The following is a 17,021-nucleotide window of genomic DNA, read 5'->3' as shown; positions in this document are numbered from 1 at the left end:
TATAACATTCCATAATTAACACATGCGCCTTATCTTGGACGACTCTCTGGATACATGGCAGCAGCTCACATCTCTGCCTTGCTGGGTATTTACTCCATGTTGATCACTGCTTCAACACGTAGAAATACACTTCCTTCTTCCATAGCCGAAGCCATCTTCTTGCTGAAAGTTATTAAACACTGCAACAAAGAAGGCTTTGAATGAATATCTCTTCACTGCTCAATTCTGCACGTGCCGAACAACCCTTTATGTGGCTACAAACTCAGCCAAACACACTGATACATAAATACACTGTAAATTTTACACTGGAGGGTATATGTACACAGTTTTTGAGAGCGGCACGCGGTACGAATCTAGAGTTCCTCGCGAAACGCGACTGACACGAAAATATGAGATAATGGAACGTCTCTCCTGCACTTTCTACACTGCGGCTAATTATCGCCGTCTATATATTGGTAGTGAACTTTGAGATAATATAATCTGCAATTAACTCTGCATCAGTTACTTTATTCCACTGCACGAATGAAACACAGTTTATTGGTCTTATAAACCATACTCTGTTAATGATATATTCACGTGGCAACTTTTAAGTACAATACTCGGAGCACATCGAACAACGTCCACCTCACGTCAGTATCCACGATCAGAGTTACACTTCTACACTGTCCAAACTGCCCGATCAGAGTCGCACTTCTACACTCTCAAAACTACCCGATCAGAGTCCCACTTCTACACTCTCCAAACTACCCGATCAGAGTGACGCTCTCCAGAGCTTGGGGTGCTAAGGAAGCGTAGGTAACGCCGTTGCAACTATGGGATTCCCGCTTGTCTAGACAAACCACCAATCAGAATGCTTGCCATTTATAATGACACAATATCAATTATAACATATCAATAAAACACAGTTCAGATTATATCAAATCTCTTCCTATAATTTTTATATCGTATTCCTGATTATATTTCACTTATAGACCAGTGGGAATCCGCCAAATAACAGAATTTATCTCAAGCAACTGTACACGTTGGTCAACCTGGGATTATGACTTCGCGCTATGTAGACTCCATGTTTGCCATATCCTCACGTTCTCATTGGCTGAATATTTCGCTTGGTCAGCATCTTGTACACGTGCCGAGCTGTGCCAACGCTTGGTGACGCTAAGCCATTCTCACGGTCCCTAGGAAGTATTGGGCTTATCCAGCGACTTGATGTCTCCATCGACTTCCGGCCTCAGCTATCTTGCGTTTCCTTACTTTACCATATATGACTGCAATTCATATCAATAAAATTTACATATTATGTCAAATGATAATCCAAGTATCTCTTATGGGGCGGCAGGATACGGCTCAGTACAATACTAATAATAATAATAATAATAATAATAATAATAATAATCGTATGGCCTCAGCTACCATGTGCAGACATTTCAATTTGACGCCATCTGGCTGTCTGCTCGTCAATTTCGACGTTCCGTTTTACTCTAGGCCCCTACTAGGTGGCAGACCGAGTAAACCGAAACTCTCTTGGGCGTCTATGGCTGAGATTTAATTAATTTTGTCGGGTAAACACCAAATGTGTCACCAGAGATCTTTTACATGCCGACATCGTACGGCATGGAGTGGCGAATGGACTTTTTCCGCCCTTCAAAAATCCGACTACCTCTGCCGGGTTTGAACCCGCTATCTTGGGATCCGGAGGCCGACACTCTACCGCTGATCCACAGAGGCAGCTAGTACAATACTTAGTACACTCTATGTTTATAAATTGTATCTTTTATTTAGTTTATTAAGTTAAATTTTGTTTACATTTCTACTCCCTTTTATGGCCACAATGTGCACAACGATCCAGCATCTGTTGCAGATAAACTATTGCTCAACATTGCAACTCATAAGGTCTGCCACCAGCCGTGATCATGGGGGAGAGAGAGAGAGAGAGAGATATGAGTGCCTAGACTTCCGAAATTCACATTGACTTTTTCCATCGAATACGCGTAGCGATTCAGTGAAATTGCACCTATTTCGCTGTGCCTTCTTGTTACTAGTATTTTTATTGAACTGTGTAATGACTGACGGAAAAAATGTAATTGCCTACAAGGAGCAACCTTCCAATAATTATCATTTTTGTTATAGCAACAGAATTCAAGTAAAAAGGATCTAAAATGAACATTTTCCTGCGAGAGGGGGTAATTTACTTACAGGGAAGTAAATACCCCCTACCCCGCCCGGGACTGCCTGAAATAAACACTGGTAGTTTTGCCCTGTGATCCTTCTCTTCCCCCCCCCCCCCCGGTTTTTTCGGATTTCGCACCCTGCTTATTTTATTTTTCAAAATGGGAAATAGTTGTTTAACTTGGCCACACAATGCGTTCTCTAGTGATGCAGTAGTTGTAGGCTATTTTTACAGGAATAATGGTATCAAGGAAAGGAATCATCAACCAAGGAGGTATGGGGTAGCCGGAATCGCCCAGTACAGTAGCGTAGCCAGGATTTCAGTTTGGGGGGGGGGGGGCATTCATCCAGAATTTTATTTTGATAGGTGTCCAAACTTCCATAGTTTAGGTGGTGTAGAATACCGAAAAAGGAAATGGGTGTCCTTGGATCCAAGTAAGAGTGGTGAATTCGTGCGGATTCCGGAAGCTAATAGTAATTTTCTTCTTCTTCCTCCTCTTCTTCTTTTCCCACATCTGTGGAGTCGCGGGTGCGAACTGTGTCGCACATGTGGATTTGCCCCTGTTTTACGGCCGGATGTCTTTCTCGACGCCAACCCTATATAGAGGGATGTAATCAGTGTTGTGTGTTTCTTTGGTGGTTGGTAGTGCAGTATGTTGTCTGAATATGAATATGTTGGGACAAACACCTAGTCCCCAGCCAGAAGAATTAATCAGACGCGATTAAAATCCCCGACCCAGCCGGGAATCGAACCCGGAACCCTCTTAACCGAAGGCCTCAACACTGATCATTGAGTCGAACTCCGTAAGCTAATATTAATGCACATTATATATAAAATGCTCAATAAAAGTACATTCGTTAAAACTCCTGGGGTGTCTGGACTTGCTTGTACGACACGCCCCCCCCCCCCCCGGACCCCGGCTACATCTGTTACTCCCATCCCAACATAACTGCAGCATTTCATATATTCCGAGTACAAGCGAAATGAATGCAAGAATAAACAGTTTGAGTAAGGAAGCAATATTCTGGTTTAGAATAAATACGGTAATGTTATTATTATAATGGTCATGTGATAAGCAATAAAGAAGTGACATTTTATACAAATAATGCGACAAAGATATACACACACACGCGTCGAATACAGGTTTCTCGTCCTTCTTGTCCATGGCTAGATGATGAAGGCAAGAGAATGATGGCCCACCGTGGCTCGTTATTTCGACATTATAAACAAACCTTAGATAACAAAGACTTCGAATCTAACCGCATCTTAAGTACTCTACGGCCTCTAATTTTCTGTATTTTTATCAATGACATACCATCTGTGACAGGAAATAAAACACATAACCTCTGTGCTGGCGATCTTCAAATATATCGACACTGCAAGACAAGATATTAACAGGGACCTCCGACGACTCAGTGTACTGTATATGCACAACGAAGCTCTCTTATACTAAACTGCAAAAAAACCTCAGACAATTATAATTGGATCACGAAAATTACTGAGCTGCTCAAACAATGTCGCAATCCCGCCTATCCTACTAAATTATTTCCTACGGTAAAACGGTTTAAAATCCCGGCGTAATGATGAATGAAGCAGTTGATTGGTGTGATCACACGAAACAAATACGTAAACAGATTTTTGGAGTTCTTCACCCTCTTAAACGGCAGAGGGATGTATTTCCATTTGAGCTACAGGCCAAACGAATACAGACACTCATTCTCCCTATTCTTGATTATTGTGACGTTGTTTTAGTTGACATGACGAGGGAAGAAACACTTAAACTTCAACGAGCGCTGAATTCCTGCCTGCGATTTATTTACAATATCGCGTACGATGTTCATATCACCCCATACTAACAGGCTGTCTCATGGCTGATGTCTGATAAACGTCGGCAGATACACACTTTAACGATGGTGATCAGAGTGGTAGCTGAAAGTCAGCCAATGTATATTTCTTCTAAATTCATATTTTTATTATCATTTCACAACTTAAATACACGTTCTAGATTCATTCGTTCTATTTCACTGCACCGCACAAATAAAATTAATACATAATTTGTGGTGACTGTCGCCAGATTATGTAATTCCCTGCCAGTTCAGGTCAGAGAAACTAGCTTTTTTAAATCACGATTAAAGGTCACCTGCCGAGACTACCTGCTGAGGACAGCTGACTGAATGGTTGAAGTATGAATGTGTGCGTTCCTGAGGATTAGCCATTTTTAAGAGTTTTTAATATTAATTTAGTAAGTAATTTATTTAAAATTTCTTTTCAATTCTATTAATTTATGCAGTTTTAACTATTTTAAGTATCTCAGTATTTTATTTAAGATTCTGATTAGTATGTGGTTAAGTGTACGAGAGGGCCTGGAGCCCTAACTTCGCTACTGCACTGAAGGCACTAATAAATAAATAAACAAACAAATAAATAAATATATAATGTAAAGCGTATGGGTATAGTTCTTTTGTTAGTTGGTAAAGAAAAATACGCGTTACAACACATGCTATGTAGGGTTTACCTTGTCCTATTAGTTTCCAACGCGGTTAGGGCCACGCAGCTGTGAGCTTGTATCCGGGAGGTGGATTCGAACCCCACTGTCGGCAGCCCTGAAAATGTTTTCCCGTGGTTTCCAATTTTCACACCAAGCAAATGCTGGAGCTGTACCTTAATTAAGGCCACGGCCGCTTCCTTCCCATTTCTAAGCCTTTCCTATTCCACCGTCGCCATAAGACCTATCTGTGTCGGTGCGACGTAAAGCAAATTGTTAATTACTTTCCTCACAAGCCTGGGATACAGAATATAGTAGTATAAAGTTAGAGTTTTGTGACGCTAATATTCGTATGTATAGTTTTTATTAACGTGTCAGAAACCAACGACACTGAGCTGTTGCCATTTCAACACCGTTTTAAGGGTTACCGATCCAAGCCGGGATTTGAACCTGCGAACTCGGACTCAGAAGGACAGAGACACAACCTACTGAGCCACATGAAAAGAAGGCGTTTGTGATTATTGTAATGAATAGATGCAGTTAGTATTTTTACAAAGGTTTTCCTGAGGAGTATTTATTAAGGCGTACGTTTCCTTACTGTCCTAAATGCACGAGGCCGGACAGAAGAACTAGCTGGAAGCTAAGGAGCCATGCAGGGGTGTCGCTTCCTTCTCTGTTCACTTTTCTAAACCAATCTCCATGACGTAACAGCCCCGAAGCGCCATCGCCTACCAAGCGACGGCTGTTCAGCCCCGAGGTCTGCAGATTACGCGGTGTCTTGTGGTCAGCTCGACGAATCCTCTCCACCGTTATTCTTGGCTTTCTAGACCGGGGCCGCCATCTCACCGTCAGATAGCTCCTCAATTATAAACACGTGAGCTGAGTGTACCTCGTACCAGCCCTCAGATCTAGGTAAAAGTCCTTGACCTGGCCGGGAATCGAACCTGGGGCCTCTGGCAAGAGGCAGGCACGCTACTCCTACACTGTAGGGGCGGCTGGTTATTTTTAGGTCTCCTTATATTCGAATTTGACTTACGGCATCCTGCATTCGATTCCTGACACTGACAGAGTTAAGAAAGGCATGGGATGAGGAGGATACAACCTTGTTTTTGGGTGCAGTAGAGTTTTCCTTGAGTCTCCCGTAATCGAAATATCTACGGCATGGAAGGTAGTCACCTTCACGGAGTGTAGTACCAAAGTACCAAAGTGGTTCCTTTTTTAAGAAGACAAAGGTAAAGATTCTACTTCCTCACAAACGAAGAACGATATTATCAATTTTACGAACAGTTTCAATAATGCAGCCGGTGTATGTTAAGAGCACAGAAGCTATAATATATTGTACATGGTAACAATCAAAACCAACAATATCTACTGAAGATCCGTCACCGCACTCGGTAGGACCGGCTTTCTTTTTATGTCCAGCGGGCGAGTTGGCCGTACGGTTAGGGGCGCACAGCTGTGTGCTTGCATCCGGGATATAGTGGATTCAAACACCACTATCGGCAGCCCTAAAGATGGTTTTCTGTGGTTTCCCATTTTCACACAGGAAAATGCTGGGGGCTGTACCTTAATTAAGGCCACGGCCGCTTCTTCCCACTCTCAGCCCTTTCCTTTCCCATCGTCGCCATAAGGCCTACGGTGCGACGTAAAGCAAATTCTAAATAAAAAATAAATCTTTTCACAACCCCTTCCAAGGAAAAGTTGTACCCACACTACTGGCCTGAAATTATTTTGTGGGTATGCCACTGCATCCACTCACCATTTAAGGTACAAGGTAAGTCCGAAGAATGGTTGGATACTCAAAATACGCTACCATAAATGATGCGGTTCTGGCTCAAAAGTGTAAGGAAACGTAATGAAAGGGATCTAGTGTTTTAAGTAGAATCCGTATCAATAGAACGTGACTTCCCATTTTAAAAATGTTTCATGCATCGACTGCGATTCAAGCCTGGGCCGTCCTGATGAGAAGATAGAACCATTGGAACTGAGTTATCACGTCCGCCAATTACAAAATAGTTACCCGCACTTTTGATGGTGCCATTTGAAGTTCCAATCAGCCCCCGGGCACTTGACAAAATATATAGGCCTACCTATCGAACTTAGGCTAGACTCCGTGATTGTCTTGCTACTGTAAAAATAAATAAAAACTTTTTCATAACTTACCGAGGATGCACATAGTGTTGGCTTCTCAGTGACAAAACGGTCCCTCTTCAAAAAAAGTTACTTATATGGCAGAAAATGAGGAACTAACGTGCAGCTCACCATCCTGTCACAGTCTGCCCAACGCTGCAACTTAAACACAGCACATCTCTCAACCACGCTACAACCCGAGGATCCCTAGGACATTGTTGTTTCCTGGAACCGATATGCAAAAGCTGACACGATGTTGTAAGCTTGCAATTGTTTCTGGACGTGGCCCCCCCGTTATCTCGGTGGTCACGTTTCTGCCCCCTACTGAATAATCCCTTGCTAATTGCCCCTTTCTTCATGTCTTGACATTTGTCAACACACGGTTACATTCTCAATACTGACGCCTCTACAGGGAAATATCCCCGTGCATAACAATCCTAAGTGTCTTCCTTTCATTCAAGCAGTACAAATATGGAGATTTATGTATGGCCCTATTGAGCCCTGCTAGTAGATTCTTGTCGCTCCGTTATCTTAACATTTCGGCGTACGTTTTTAAGTTGTTCGTACCGTACGTAAAACAACGGCTGATCCTCGCTCTAGTTTCAGGAAATATTTGGGGGGGGGGCCCGGCCCCACTGGGCCCCCCCCCCCCTTGGCTACGCCAGTGGCCCAGTAGTAAGGTTCTTGTCCGAATTTCTGCCATCACCCTGTAGATATCCGAATTAGTCCACATGCGAGAGTCGGTGCACAGAACCTGGTCAGGATGCATCGCCACTCGCAATAGTTTCTTTACTATTGCAGGTAGCCAGAACATTTAAAGTTGTGTTGTCTTTTCCGGTTGATATATTCGTCCCCTTGCGGACGAGGACATTACATTTCAACGTGATTATGTCGTGATTTCGATAATTCCAACTGTGAAATAAAAACCATAACGCTGATGCGTTAGAGAAATAAAGAGACTAAGAAGGATGTGCAGACTTGAAAGAAATAGAGTTAGAAATGGCTGTGGAAGTAAGGAGAAATTGAAGGAACTTACTAGAAAATTGAATCTAGCAAAGAAGGCAGCTAAGGATAACATGATGGCAAGCATAATTGGCAGTCATACAAATTTTAGTGAAAAATTGAAGGGTACGTGTAGGTATTTTAAGGTAGAAACAGGTTCCAAGAAGGACATTCCAGGAATAATTAATGAACAAGGGGAGTGTGTATGTGAGGATCTTCAAAAACAGAAGTATTCAGTCAGCAGTATGTAAAGATTGTTGGTTACAAGGATAATGTCCAGATAGAGGAGGAGACTAAGGCCAAAGAAGTAATAAAATTTACATATGATAACAATGACATTTACAATAAGTTACAAAAATTGAAAACTAGAAAAGCGGCTGGAATTGATCAGATTTCTGGGGATATACTAAAGACAATGGGATGGGATATAGTACCATATCTGAAGTACTTATTTGATTATTGTTTGGTCGGAGGAGCTATACCAGATGAATGGAGAGTTGCTATAGTAGCCCCTGTGTATAAAGGAAAGGGTGATAGACATAAAGCTGAAAATTACAGGCCAGTAACTTTGACATGCATTGTATGTAAGCTTTGGGAAGGCATTCTTTCTGATTATATTAGACATGTTTGTGAAATTAATAACTGGTTCGATAGAAGGCAATTCGGTTTTAGGAAAGGTTATTCCACTGAAGCTCAACTTGCAGGATTCCAGCAAGATATAGCAGATATCTTGGATTCTGGAGGACAAATGGACTGTATCGCGATTGACCTGTCTAAAGCATTTGATAGGGTGGATCATGGGAGACTACTGGCAAAAATGAGTGCAAATGGACTAGACAAAAGAGTGACTGAATGGGTTGCTATATTTCTAGAAAATAGATCTCAGAGAATTAGAGTAGGGGAAGCTCTATCTGACCCTGTAATAATTAAGAGGAGAATTCCTCAAGGCAGTATTATCGGACCTTTATGTTTTCTTATATATATATAAATGATATGAGTAAAGGAGTGGAATCGGAGGTAAGGCTTTTTGCGGATGATGTTATTCTCTATAGAGTGATAAATAAGTTACAAGATTGTGAGCAACTGCAACGTGACCTCGAAAATGTTGTGAGATGGACAGCAGGCAATGGTATGTTGATAAACGGGGTTAAAAGTCAGGTTGTGAGTTTCACAAATAGGAAAAGTCCTCTCAGTTTTCATTACTGCGTTGATGGGGTGAAAGTTCCTGTTGGGGATCATTGTAAGTATCTGGGTGTTAATATAAGGAAAGATCTTCATTGGGGTAATCACATAAATATGATTGTAAATAAAGGGTACAGATCTCTGCACATGGTTATGAGGGTGTTTAGGGGTTGTAGTAAGGATGTAAAGGAGAGGGCATATAAGTCTCTGGTAAGACCCCAACTAGAGTATGGTTACAGTGTATGGGACCCTCACCAGGATTATCTGATTCAAGAACTGGAAACAATCCAAAGAAAAGCAGCTCGATTTGTTCTGGGTGATTTCCGACAAAAGAGTAGCGTTACAAACATGTTGCAAAGTTTGGGTTGGGAAGAATTGAGAGAAAGAAGAAGAGCTGCTCGACTAAGTGGTATGTTCCGAGTTGTCAGCGGAGAGATGGCGTGGAATGACATTAGTAGACGAATAAGTTTGAATGGCGTTTATAAAAGTAGGAAAGATCGTAATATGAAGATAAAGTTGGAATTCAAGAGGACAAACTGGGTCAAATATTAATTTATAGGAAAGGGAGTTAGGGATTGGAATAACTTACCAAGGGAGACGTTCAATAAATTTCCAATTTCTTTGAAATCATTTAGGAAAAGGCTAGGAAAGCAACAGATAGGGAATCTGCCACCTGGGCGACTGCCCTAAATGCAGATCAGTATTGATTGATTGATTGATTGATTGATTGATTGATTGATTGATTGATTGATTGATTGATTGATTGTAATGTGATGCCACTCATTCATTGCTGCCTGCTGTTCAGCTGAAGTAGATGGAAATTTTATCCATAAATGTGTCTTTCTAACCACTTCATCTAGAACTTAAGAAAATGCAATTTATACGGTAGCCTACTTTGGTCCACACCAAAGTCTTCTGCCATTTCCTTTTGACCAGTGGCGGCTCGTGAAAAAATCGTCCTACGTGCTACAAAAAACAAGCTAAATACGCTGTTTTAAATCTGCATATTGCCATGATGAACAACGCATACTTCAAACTTGGTACTACTACTACTACTACTACTACTACTACTAATAATAATAATAATAATAATAATAATAATAATAATAATACAACTTTTCTCACAATTTATAACTCAGAACAAACAAAAACAATAATTTGGAAGCAGATGAATTCTTCGACAACTGTCTACGAGATAAATAATTCATTGGAGAAATATTGTTTTTTCTAACCTAATGGCGCAACTTACATCAGTGCAAATAGAATCGTGGGAATATAGATCCCCACTAAGAACACTAATTTAATTTCACTTTATATACACTGCAGTGGATAAATAATTTGATAAATCTTCGTATAAACTTTAGCACTAACACAATGACAGAAAAAACACGCACCAGTAATATAACCGCGAGATTAAAAACCGTACAAAGCAACTGAAAGAGCTGCCAACTGATTCATTGAGACCTCCCCTATTACCAGAGTAAATGTCCGGCTCCATGGCTAAATGGTTAGCGCGGTGGCCTTTGGTCACGGGGATCCCGGGTTCGATTCCCGGCAGGGTCTGGAATTTTAACCATCATTGGGTGTACGTGTTGTCGTCATCATCATTTCATCCTCATCACGACTCGCAGGTCGCCTATGGGAGTCAAATCAAAAGATCTGCATCTAGCGAGTCGAACATGTCCTCGGATACTTCCGGCACTAAAAGCCATACGCTATTTCATTCCACCAGAGTAAATTACATTGTAATGCGGGATAACATTTAGGGTCAGTCAAAGATTCTTTGACTCACCTACGAATTCCTTATTTTTGACATAAAAGGAAGATGGATATTTTAATAAGCATGCGTGAGATAGATTGCCTCCACTTACTCTTTACTTTCGAACCCAGACGATGCTACTCTCTAGTGGAAGATTCGCTTACCACGTTCAACATAAGCACGGCCGACTGGATCCCTCGCTGCGCTCCGGGTAGCAGGAGACATCGAGTAGTTCTACCCCCTTGCGGGAGAGGAAGTAACTATAAACGGGATCAGTGAAAGTTGATCCCGGTTTACGGTATACTCCGCCGGCTAGGGGGAGTGTTGCAAGCTTGGCTGCGCCTGCGTATTGCTTCCTTCAGGCTACAGGCAAGGGCTCACTTCACATGAGCACGAGCCTTGTTCCCCGGGAGAACGGCGCTAGGTGTTCGACAGATCTCGTCCTGATTTGCACAAAACACAAATTCATATCGTACTCAAAACAACGAAAGGCACCAGGATAATTGTACTGTACATAAATAATATTCCTTACAGTTCCAAGCTACGTGCTGGAGCCCGGTAGCACGTACTGACCGGCCGCCACTGCTTTTGACATCCTGGATCACTTGAGTATCGTATAAATATTCTCATTCTCTGTAACTTTGTTAGTGCGCCACTTCTAGTTTCAATGCTTTCACCCATGAAGTAATCGGCTAACCAATGTACATTTCCTCATTAAATCTGTAAAGTGTTCTGTAATTGTCTGGAAATGAATTTCTTCGCTCCTTATATATTTTCTGGCGCTTCTGAATATTCATAAATATAGCCATTTCGAAAAATTACCCCAGCTCGAGAGGTCTGAGTCACCTACTGACCAACCTCCAGTTTTTTTGGAGCATGCTGTTACGAATGGGAGAAAGCTCTACTTTTTAATCATAAGATTCTTGAGGCAGCTCGTACGTGCCGACTCCACGAAGCGGTGTGGACAGGACGGCTGCGATCACCGCGACATCTTGCGGTGAACGTTTTTTCTTCAGCTGTGTATGGCGGTAAAGGGCGTGTCTTTGAACAGCTGTTTTCTAGCCGTATACTTATAAAACTCACTACGATAAAGACGTGCAATCACATATTTCCTTACTTTATACAACAAAACTGATCTAAATTATGTACGGTAATTTAGTTTTATAAAAATCGTGTTCGGAACACTTGTGTGTGCAAAATGTATTGTTTATACCTTCTTTTTTAATTAACGTACATATTTTGTGTGAGGGGATGAGATTAGGATAAATGAGATACAACTAACGTTACTTGCTTTGTACCAATATAGTATTTAATAATATTCATTGAAATCGGCATACTGTACAGGAAAACGCCAATGTAGGCTATGTGTACAGTATTTAATAATATTCATTAAAATAAGAACTCTGTACAGAAACACGTCCAGCTTACCTGGACGTACAGTATTTAATAATACCACTGATTGAAATATATATATATGGCGTGTGCTATCCATGCAGGCCTAGTGCAGGTCTTTAGATTTGACACTTGATAGGTGACCTGCGCATCTGTGAGAGTGGAGCTCTACCTATCATGAATTATAATGTTCAAGACGGTACACACACCCAGACGCCGAACCATCGGAATTAACGAATGAAAGTTAAAAATCCCCAACCCAGCTGGGAATCGAACCTGGGACCCCTTGGACCAAAGGCCAGCAGGCTAACATTTAACCATGGAGCCGGACTTTTATTGAAATCAGCACACTGCAGAGAATCATGTCAATTTAAGCTAGATGTACAGTGTTTAATAACATTAATATCATTTATTGAAATAATCACACTGTGCAGAAAAATATCCCCAGTTGATGGGAGCGGTATAATAACACCCACGGTTTCCCTTGCCTGTCGTAAGAGGCCACTAAAAGGGGCACCCGTGTGTCTTAAATTGGGAGTCTGGGTTGGCGACCATGGGCCTACTAGTCTAATTCTGGCATTGCGTCAACTCACTAGTAATAGATTACATTGGCAATTTCCTGAACAGTGTGGTGATTTCAATTAATGTGTTGATTTCAATTAGCGTTATTAAAATAATACTGTAGTCTACATGTAACCTGTATTGACATTTTTCAGTACAGGTCGTGGTGGTGGTTATTATTTTAAGAGGAAGTTCAACAAGGGCCACGAGGGCGTGAGAATTGAAAGACACCCTAGGTCTCGCAAGCTAATACCGTCGGGGTCGGAAAAGAACATGAGTTGACCAAGGGAGGTCGGATAGGATATATGAAAGTGAGGAGCCTGGCACAAGTAGATGGAAGCAATGCCAGGGCGCAGCCCAGGACCCCGTAGTCGACCCACGCTCCCAAGTTGAGAGCTCCTGGGGCCCCCTTTTAGTCGCCTCTTACGACAGGCCAGGGATACCGTATGTATAATTCTACCGCCCCCACCCAAAAGGTTTAATTCAGTATATATACTGATTTCAATTAATGTTATTCAATACAGTCCGCCTCTGTGGTGTAGTTGTTAGTGTGATTAGCTGCCACATCCGAGGGCCGGGGTTCGATACCCGGCTCAACCACGAAATTTGAAAAGTGGTACGAGGGCTGGAACGGGGTCCGCTCAGCCTCGGGAGGTCAACTGAGTAGAGGTGGGTTCGATTCCCACCTCAGCCATCAACGAAGTGGTTTTGCGTGGTTTCCCACTTCTCCTCCAGGCAAATGCCGGGATAGTATCTAAAGGCCAATCTTCCCTTCCCCTCACAAGGTCACTGTTCAGCATAGCAGGTGCGGCCACCTGGGCGATGTACTGGTTCTCCTTCTCAGTTTTATTCCCGACCTAAGTCTCACGCTCCAGAACGATGCCCTTGAGGCGGTAGAGGTGGGATCCCTCGCTGAGTCCGAGGGAAAAACCAACCCTCGATCAACCCTCGACGATGAATGGATTAAGAAACAAAGAAATTTATTTATTTATTTATTTATTTATTTATTTATTTATTTATTTATTTAGCGTATGATGCTTTTGACAATCGTTTGAGATGTATTTTACATATAAGTGTTATTAAAAAATATATAAACATATTTAAATACATGTATATAGAGTATTTACAGACTAACTAGGAGGTAAACACACACATACACACACAACTACAGGTTCTGAGATTTCATCACAAGCTGATGTCAAGTCCTTCCAGCCAAGTGAGTGCCGTAGGGGTTACTTGATGTAGCTCCTCCATAGGTCCAGTGAATGCTCGGAGAAGACATTCTTTCACGATGTGGCTGATGGTTTGCACTTCAGCACCACAGTTGCAGGAAAGAGACTCCAACCGCCCCCATTGGTGTAGTGCAGAAGCAGTTCTTCCAACACCGCAGCGTATCCTGTTTAATCTAGTCCAGATGGTGCGTGGGAGGTTGAACCTTGGAGGTTTTGCTGTTGGGTCATCAATGTTGATTAGACCATGTGGGTATAATCTGGCCCATTCTTGCTTCCATGCTTCGTCAGGTCTAAAAGGTATGTCAGTTAGTTCCCTGGCAGTCTTCCAGGCAGGTTTCCGGGATTTCAGTATCGCAACGGCGTTTTCTTCTGCATCCTGGTGGATGGGAAGTGAGCTGTTCATCATCACCTTAGTCCATAATCTGACAAGAGCACTTTGTCGTCTGATGTGAGGAGGTTGAATGTGGTTCGGTACGGGTAACCACTGTACAGGAGTGGAGTGCAGGTTGTCAGATATGATTCTCATTGTATGGCGCAGCTGGAGATCGACCAGACGAGTATGGGAACTATTCAGCCATACAGCAGAACATTATTCAGCTGAAGAATATACTAGTGCTAAAGCAGTTGTTCGCAATGAATTCGCATCTGCACCCCATGATGTTCCAGCTAGTCTACCCAAAAGGTTGTTACGACTTTTCAGTTTAGCTGCCAGTTTCTGAAGGTGATGGCGGTAGGTTAGGGATCTATCTAAAGTTACACCGAGGCTTTTGGGAGTATCATTACACCGCAGTGTGTGATTTCTGAACCCGATTGTCGGTTGATAGTTTGCATTCCTGTTACTGAGGTGAAACGAGCTACTTCTGTCTTTAGAGGACTAGGTGTCAATCGCCACTTTGTGAAATAACCGTCCATCTTCTCAAGGTCCTGGGGTAGGATTTCTTCAGCTTCACTGAAGTCTGCTCTTTGTATGGTGAGGTTGATGTCATCTGCATAGATGAACTTGCGAGATGTGGTTTCTGGAAGGTCGTGTATGTATAAGTTGAAAAGAATTGGAGACAGCACTGAACCCTGTGGCAAACCATTGTTGAGTTTGTGGAAACGACTGCGGACATGTTCTGTATGAACCTGGAAAAATCTATTTCCCAGCATATTTTTATTAGAGTGAAGATCTTGAGGCATGGTATTGCTCTGCTAAGTTTCAGGAGGAGGCCTTCTTTCCAGACTGTATCATAGGCGGCGATGAGATCGAGGAACACAGAGACACTTTTCTTCTACCTCTCAAATCCATTTTCTATAAAGGAAGTCAGAGCAAGCAACTGATCGCTGCAGTCACGCCCATGACGAAAACCAGCTTGTTCAATTGAATGAGGCATTCAATCGTAGGAGCTATCCTGTTAAGAATCAATCTTTCCGGAAGCTTGTAAGTTACGCTTTGTAGGGCTATTGGTCTGTAGCTTTGGGGTAATTTGGGATCCTTGCCTGGTTTCAAGATGGCGATAATTTTAGTTTTCTTAAACAGCGGAGGCAGTCGCCCAGACTGCATAACATTACTAAAGAAAGAGGCAAGCCAGCGCTTGGTTGCAGGACCACAGTTCTTTAAAAGTTCTGGGAATATGCCACCAAGTCCTGCAGCTTTACCACTACGAAGGGAGTCGAGATCATTTTGTATCTCTTCTGAGGAAAACGGTCTTGAATATTGGTCATTTGGTTGGATTTCTTGTTTTCTCTGCCTTAGTTCCGACTTAACTTGCTTTGTGAATTTCTTATTCCCCTGAGCCCGTGATACAGAGAGCAGGTGGTTTGCTATGGTTTCCACATTAATAGAGGTCTGCATCCTCAGTGGTGTGGAAGTTGGATCTAGTTTACGGATGAGAGACCACGCTTTTCTACTAGAGTGTGTGAAATTGAGATCTGGTACTGCTGTTATCCACTTCTCTCTTCTAGCATTATCTAGATATTTCAGAAGTTCAGTTGCTTTTTCCTGACTGTTTTCTTCTAAGTATTCAGCAAACAAGCGACTTGTTTCCTCGTTCCAACCAGGTATGTAATCCTTACGATAGCCACTAGGAATGGTTCTTTTTGCAGCTGATTTTATTAGCCCAACAAACCTCCAGTAATTTTCTGGCGTTGGAGCTATCCACCTAATGTTGGCATCTGTGTGCAAAGCATATGACTTCCAGTCAGCTTTCTGGAAGTTTCATCTAGGTATGGGTACAGACCTAATAACAGGGATCTGAAGACCAACTCTATAGATTATGGGTCTGTGTTGACTCCGAGGGAAATTGTTCAGTACCTGTCTGTGTATTGAGGTAGTTGTCATAAGGTTATGGGAGGCAAAACAGAGATCTGGCGAATAGTCTTTTTTTCCAACGACCAGAGTGGAAAGTTCCTTTGTCGTTGGCATCGTACACTAGCTTAAGATCGCTTGCATCCATCCATTCAAATAGCCTGTCTCCATTTTCATCGTACTCATCGTATCACCACAGCGTGTGGTGGCTGTTGAAGTCTCCAAGAATGATGCTGATTTCTGGAGATACCAACATTCTGTGCTCTGGCCAGCTGACGCTAGGTGGCTTATATACGTTAGTAATAACGACATTATCCACCTTTAGAGATGAGGAGAAGAATGCTTAGTGTGTAACGTGTTCCATTGCTTCACAGTTTGCTATATCGTTCTTGTCAAAGGTGGCTATGCCATACTTAGGATCAATCACTGCTACCGCTATTTAGTATCTTAGAATTTTACAACTATGGTTCAATTGCTGGTCATCTTCACTGTGAGTTTCCTGGAGTACAACCACATCCACGGGGAGTTCATGAAGGATCTTGGATAAATATTCACTTTTTGCCTTACTAATGCCTTCTGTGTTAAGTTGGCAGATGGTTAATACAGAGCCGAAGGTTCGGTTGTGTGAGTGTGAGTGTGAGTCCTCAGAAGGACTATTATTTAAGTTCGTTGCACGATTGTCATAGCCGTGAGGCCCTGTAGGGCAGTACGGCGGCATCTTGCTGTTGTTGCTCGATTAGCACCACCCAGAGGACACGTGTAGGGTACTTTAAGGTTAAAACCTACGGACGTTGAGCAACGCTGTCCCCCAAAGAAAGAAAGAA

This window comes from Anabrus simplex, chromosome 1 (genome assembly GCF_040414725.1).
Source record: "Anabrus simplex isolate iqAnaSimp1 chromosome 1, ASM4041472v1, whole genome shotgun sequence".
Taxonomy (NCBI): Eukaryota; Metazoa; Arthropoda; class Insecta; order Orthoptera; family Tettigoniidae; genus Anabrus; species Anabrus simplex.
The sequence above is the reverse complement of the archived record's forward strand: the minus strand, read 5'-3'. Positions refer to the sequence as shown.